The sequence below is a fragment of the Bidens hawaiensis genome, unplaced genomic scaffold, assembly GCF_021521415.1.
Source record: "Bidens hawaiensis isolate Kalapana, Puna unplaced genomic scaffold, B.hawaiensis_p1.1 tig00036430_1, whole genome shotgun sequence".
In the NCBI taxonomy this organism is placed as follows: Eukaryota; Viridiplantae; Streptophyta; class Magnoliopsida; order Asterales; family Asteraceae; genus Bidens; species Bidens hawaiensis.
Genome location: NW_027496370.1, coordinates 193,732 through 200,539, shown reverse-complemented (window position 1 = coordinate 200,539; position 6,808 = coordinate 193,732). Strand labels below are relative to the sequence as shown.

Below are 6,808 nucleotides of genomic sequence, written 5' to 3'. Positions count from 1 at the left end.
TACAACACAATTGCATTATACAATACACACTATTGAATATATGTAAATATAACACTAATATACGTAAGACAACACTAATGCACATATGCACTATATTGATTTTTTAATTTTGTATATAATTTAACATTATTGCATGTATACAATACACATAATTGCATATATGCTATTCAACACTATTGTTAATATCAAAATACACTAGTGCAAATATGCAATAAAAAAAGTCAATGTATTGCATATTTGCACTAGAACGAGTTTTTTTATTATTTTATTATTTTTTCTAGTAAAAAAATAACAACATATATTAAGGATAACAAACTAGAAAATAATTTTTTAATTAATTTAAAAATATTTCTTTATTAGTTTTATAGTTTTCTCTCTAAGAAGGAGTTCTCTCTTCATCCTCTCCCCATATATATATGGCTGATTTCTTTTGAGAACCAATTTGTGTTTTAAGAACTCGAAATACTCAATGTAACAATATCTTTTACATATACGTAATATACGTAGGCTACATGTACGTAGAGAAATTACAACATTTTTTACGCACCGAGTGGACTTTTAAATAGGTGTAACGGTCGTTTAACTTAAAATAATAACTATACATCTTTATTCTCTCTCCTACTTAATTTTTAATCAGATTAAGAATGAGTTTCTTAAAGTGCTTAAAACTCAACAAGGTTCTGAAATTATCCCCCCCCTCTCTATATATATATATATATAGAGAGAGGGGAGGGATAATTTGAGAACCTTGTTGAGTTTTAAGAACTTCATTCTAAACCACACATTTAATTAAATAAGTTAGATTATGTGGTTGAGATTAAATCTGATTAAAAAATTATGTAGAAGAGAGAATAAAGATGTACAGTGATTAAACTAATTAAACGCCCGTTACACATATGTAAAAAGTTGATTCGGTGCGTAAAAGTGTTGCAATTCTTTTACGTACATGTAACCTATGTATATGACACATATGTAAAAAATATTCAAAAAAAAATATTACGTTGAGTTCTTTCGAGTTCTTAAAACTCAAAGTAGTTCTCAAAAGGAATCATCCATATATATATATGTGTGTGTGTGTGCGTGTGTATGTGTGTGTCTTAAATATATATAAACAAAACATCCTAAAATTTCTCAAGCCACCAGATTGCTTTATTTGTAAACAAAGGCTCCTATTGCATTTGATCTGGATTCAGGAGTAGAGTCTCACAAAACCCGGATAACCATTAAACGGGTTATAACATCTCATTATATTAAAAATTAATCTTATCAAATATTTGATATGAAAATCTTATAAAATAGGGATATATTAAAAATTAATATGTAATTTTTTTTTAAAAAAATATTTATAATTAAGAAACCACTTTATAGTAAACAAAATAAGCAGATCGTGGGTATCACCAAACTCAGATAACTTTTAAACGGGTTATAACATCTCATTTATTTGTGAAACCCTTTCAACATCAAACCCTCAGGATATTAACTCCCTTATAATAAATAAAATAAAAATAAAAATATATAAATATAAGAAATAAAAAATGAAAACCACCCCCGTAGTACGGAGGATAAAACCTAGTGTATGTACATATATATATATATATATATGTATATATATATATAAACGAAATCTTTAAAATCCCTCTGGTTGTTCCTTACATTTTCTCAAGCTACCAAATTGATTTATTTGTAAATGGAGTCTTCTTATGCATTTGACCCGAATTCACAGGTATGAGTCTCACCAAACCCAGACAGCCCTTAAACGGGCATAAAATGTTATTAAATTAAAAAATTAATCTCACCAAATATTTGTTATGAAAATCCTATAAATTAGGGATATACTAAAATTTAATATCTGATTTAAAAAAAATATATTATTTATAATTTACAAACAATTTTATAGGAAAAAAATAAGCGTGTCATCGGTCTTATCAAACTCAGATAGCTTTTAAACCATGTTATAACATCTCATTTATTTGGAAAAACTTTTATTATCAAATCCTAAGTATATTATTAACTTTCTTACAATATATAAAATTAAATCCAAAAAATTATATAAATATTAGAAACTAGTAATGTAAAACAACACCGTAATACAGAGGATAAAAGCTGGTGTGTGTGTCTTTATATACACACATAGGGGAGAGATAAATTGAGAACCCTGTTGAGTTTTAAGAACTTTAAAAACTTCATTTTTAACAACACATTTAATTAAATAGATTATATCATGAGGTTAAGATTAAATCTGATAAAAAATTTAAGTAGGAGAGAGAATAAAGATGTACAGTGATTACACTAGTTTAAACGTCCGTTACACCTATGTAAAAAGTCAATTCGGTGCGTAAAAAATGTTGTAATTTTTTACGTACATGTAACCTACGTATATTACATATATGCAAAAAAAATAAAAATTATTACGTTGAGTTCTTTTGGGTTTTTAAAACTTAAAGTTTCTCAAAATAAATCAGCCATATATATATATATATACATACCGATGATACAGTGGAACCAAAAATCCTCTTAATCCTTTTAAGCGAGGCTACGTTCTTCATTTCTTACTAAATACATACATTTAGGTTTGTGACTTAGGGTCTGTTTGGTATAAGGTAATGGAATGAACGGGAGAATGGAATGAACATGGAAATGAAATGAATCATTACAATTCCATTATCTTGTTTGGTTACCACGTAGGAATGAAATGAATGATCATTTTATTATTATTTTTTATTAAATAGTAAACTATACACACATATATTTTTGTCGGTTAATGAAACGGTAATAACATAATACGACATAATAAAAATATAATAATAATTATAATTAATAATAGTTATACAACAAAATAATAATAATAATAATAATAATAATAATAATTGTTGACAATTTTTCATTCCATTCCTTGAAGGAATGAATGAAAAAACACATTTTACTAAGGAATGAAAAATGTTATATATGGAAGGAATTTCATTCTTTATGAATGATTCATTCCATTGATAAATGCCAACCAAACATGTTTTATTTCATTACTTTGGAATGATCCATTTCATTACACCTATCATTACTTCATACCAAACACTACCTTAGGATTTACATAAAAAGGAAGAAAAAACAAAAGAGTTTTAAAACAACAAAATTAAATGGTTGTGCTGTTAATGTCCTAAAATTGCTAGCTGATTTGCATATCTAATGCAAGAACTAAGACTCCTAAAACCATCAAAATAACTAGCACCTGATCGTATTATAACTAATAATTGACATAATAGATTCTTTTGCACTTGAATTATAAACATGAATAGTTGAATACGGAGAGAAAGCATATAAATACCCTGAAAGAACCATGCCACTCAAATCGGCCACCTCTGTTAGTGCTGCCTTCCACCGACTCACATCACCCGCAGTTCGCTTTCTCCTTTTGATAGTGAAGTTCCGTCTTTGGTTCCTTACATCTGACGGATCGACATGATAGAAAACAGGTAAAACGAAATGATTGCACTTCCTCCTTTGGTCGAGGATCGAGCAAAGCTCATCCAGGCACCATCTGGAAGTCGCATAGTTCTCGGACAATACCACTACTGAAGACCTAGATTTGATTATTGCGGTCTCAATTTCCGGCTTGAGTTCCTGGCCTCTGTCGATTTCATCATTGTCTCTGAAGGTGCGAAGTCCTGCTCGGAGTAATGCATGATAGAGATGATCAGTAAAAGAATGACGAGTATCTTCACCTCTGAAGCTAAGAAACACGTCATATGTAGCAGTAATAGTATCATTTGGGCGGGAAGAAGATGATGAAGCAGACGCCATGGAAATGAGTAAAGTGGAGGTTGAGAAACGAAGGGGATGATATAAGGCATGGGGATTGAAAAGTCTTGGTCTTCGAAAATATCTGTTAGTGGGGTGCTGTGACATGTTTTTTCTTCATCAAATCCTTTCCACAAATTTGTTATTCACAAATATCTGTTAGTGGGGATTGAAAGGTCTTGGTCTTCGAAAATATCTGTTAGTTAAAAGGTTAATATTTTTATTAGTACAGCCGTTTTTTCCAATGAAATCCCAAGTCACAAAAAATAACACAAAAGGAAATCCACGTTTGCAATGAAATGATGTGAATTCGGCTGGCATCGACGGTCCCGGCATTTAATTGTAAACTTGAATTAATTTAAGCTCATCGGTCCGCCAAATATATTTAAAATAAACAAAAAAGAATCATTCACCAACAATCATGAATGAGTTGTACATGCGTAGAAATTAAAACCTATTTAGCATCTCAAACATACTTTGGCGAGTGCCCTTTATAGTGGAATTACATAGAGTCTGGAAGAGAAGTTTAATTTATCTCCTCGTCAGAAAGCGGTGTTTGAGTGCCTTCGGGCTCCCCGGGCTCAAGATTTCTTAAATGCTATCCCTATTGAAGGAGTAGGCCAACATATGTCGGCTTTGGAGTACTAGACCATCATCAAGTATCGGTTAATGATCCCTTTGTTCCCGGTAGATGAGCCATGCCCAGTTTGCCACAAGGTTTGTTTGGATTCTTTTGGCGAACATGCAGTTTATTGTAAAGAGTTACCTGGGTTTAAATACAGACATGATTTGGTGAGGGATGTTCTATGCGATGTTTTTAAACGGGCCGGAATTTCGGTTAAAAATGAGGCCCCCGTAAACTTTACTACGGATCCTCTTGAAGGAAGATCTACTTTACGACTGGCCGATATTCTTGTTTTTTGGTGGGTAGGGAGGAAACACGCTTTGTGTGGATCTCACAAGAGTGTCCCCTTTTGTTGGTCTTAGGGACAATGGTTTTGTAGCAGGCCAGGCAGCATTGAAGGCGGCATCAGGCAAGGTTGTTAAACACGAGAAAACTTGTTTGGAGAATCAACACGCGTTTATCCCCTTTGCCTAACACATTTGGTTTCTTAGCTCCGGATGTCGTGGAACTTCTGAACAGAGTTCAGAAAGTCGATCATAGCAATTTATCAGTCCATAAGAGCCAAAACTTTATTTTTAGCAGAATTGGATTTACTATTTAAAAGCGAGTTGCCCGCTTACCTGCCACTTCATTGTAAATCGTTTGATTGTTTTTTAAAGGCGTGTAATTGAAAAGTCGTGATTCTTTTTTTTTTTTTTACTTTTTATAGCTGTAATAGTATGTTGAATTATAAAACAGTGTATTTAGTTTTATTTTGAAGTACAATTTTAATTATATACTTATACTAACTATAAGTGACTTAGAAAAATCAGTGTTTATGCATTTATTTCTCAACGGTAAAAAGAGTATATATTTGCTTTATATTGTTTTTCTAACTTTTCAATTGATGGAGGGGTTTTTAAAACCATTATTTTTGTTTTAATTCTTGATTTGCATTTAGTAACGGTACATAGTTAATTTAATTTAATTTAATTTTTGTAAACTTTAAATGCAAAATAGAGTAGAGCGCATTTAGTAAAACTCTTGAAATCATTCCCAATTTGATGGTTGGTAAGGTGATTTAGATGTGAAATAATTGTTTCAAACACTATAGAGTACAAAATTTAGTTGGTCGGGAAAAAAATAAAAACCAAGAATTAAAATTAATTAACAGATTTTCAAAAACCCTCCGTTAATTGAAAAGTTAAAAAAAAACAATATAAAATAAATATATGTTCTTTTACCACTAAGAAATATAGGCAGAAAAGCTAATTCTTCTAAATCATTTGTAGTTAGTAAAAGTATAGAATTAAAACGAAAATTAAAAAAATAAATATTCTATTCTTTAAATCTTAGATACTCCTACGGCTATAAAAAGTAAAACTACAAGTATTCAAATATAAATAAATAAATATACAGTTACATAAAAGATTATGTTTTGAAAGAAAAATTAAAAATAAATCATCATCATCATCATCATCGTACTCAGATAAAATAAACCATAATAGTTAAAAAATAACAAAAAGTATAAAACTTATATTTAGTAGAAAAAATAAATATTCATATGAATAAAAAGTTTGTGAAAAATACAAAAAAGCCCCTCTAAGTTGTATTAACTGAAGATTGGTGGATGACGTTAATGAGTTGGACTAAAGCTGTTAGTTAATTGAAACTATTGTACTATAAAAGCCTAAAATAAACTATTGGACCAAAATTAATAATTTTAATAAACCACTTTGAGTTTTAAGAACTCGAAAGAACTCAACATAACAATTTATTTTGATTTTTTTTACACATAAGTAATATATGTAGGCTACATATACGTAAAAAAGTTATAGAATTTTTTACGCACCGAGTCGACTTATTACATATGTGTAACGGAATTTTAAATTTGTGTAATCACTATACATATTTATTCTCTCTCATACTTTAATTTTTTAATCACATTTAATCTCAACCATATATTTCAATCCATTTAATTAAATGTGTGGCCTAAATGGAGTTCTTAAGTTCTTAAAACTCAACATGGTTCTCAAAATATCCCTCCCCTATATATATATAGGGGAGGGATATTTTGAGAACCATGTTGAGTTTTAAGAACTTAAGAACTCCATTTATATATAGGGGAGGGATATTTTGAGAACCATGCTGAGTTTTAAGAACTTAAGAACTCCATTTAGGCCACACATTTAATTAAATGAATTGAAATATGTGGTTGAGATTAAATCTGGCAAAAAAGTCAAAGTAGGAGAGAGAATAAAAATGTAAGTGGTTACATTAACTTTTACGTCCGTTACACATATGTAAAAAGTCGACTCGGTGCGTAAAAAATTCTGTAATTTTTTTGCGTGTATGTAACCTACATATATTACGCATATATAAAAAAATTCTAAAAAAAATATCGTTACACTG

The 6,808-nt window shown here is 29.9% G+C and overlaps 1 pseudogene; it reads right to left on the bottom strand.

Moving 5' to 3' along the window:
• Nucleotides 1-3,216: 3,216 nt before the first annotated feature.
• LOC143588528 (toll/interleukin-1 receptor-like protein pseudogene) lies at nt 3,217-3,795 on the bottom strand (annotated as a pseudogene).
• Between the last annotated feature and the right edge of the window lie 3,013 nt (nt 3,796-6,808).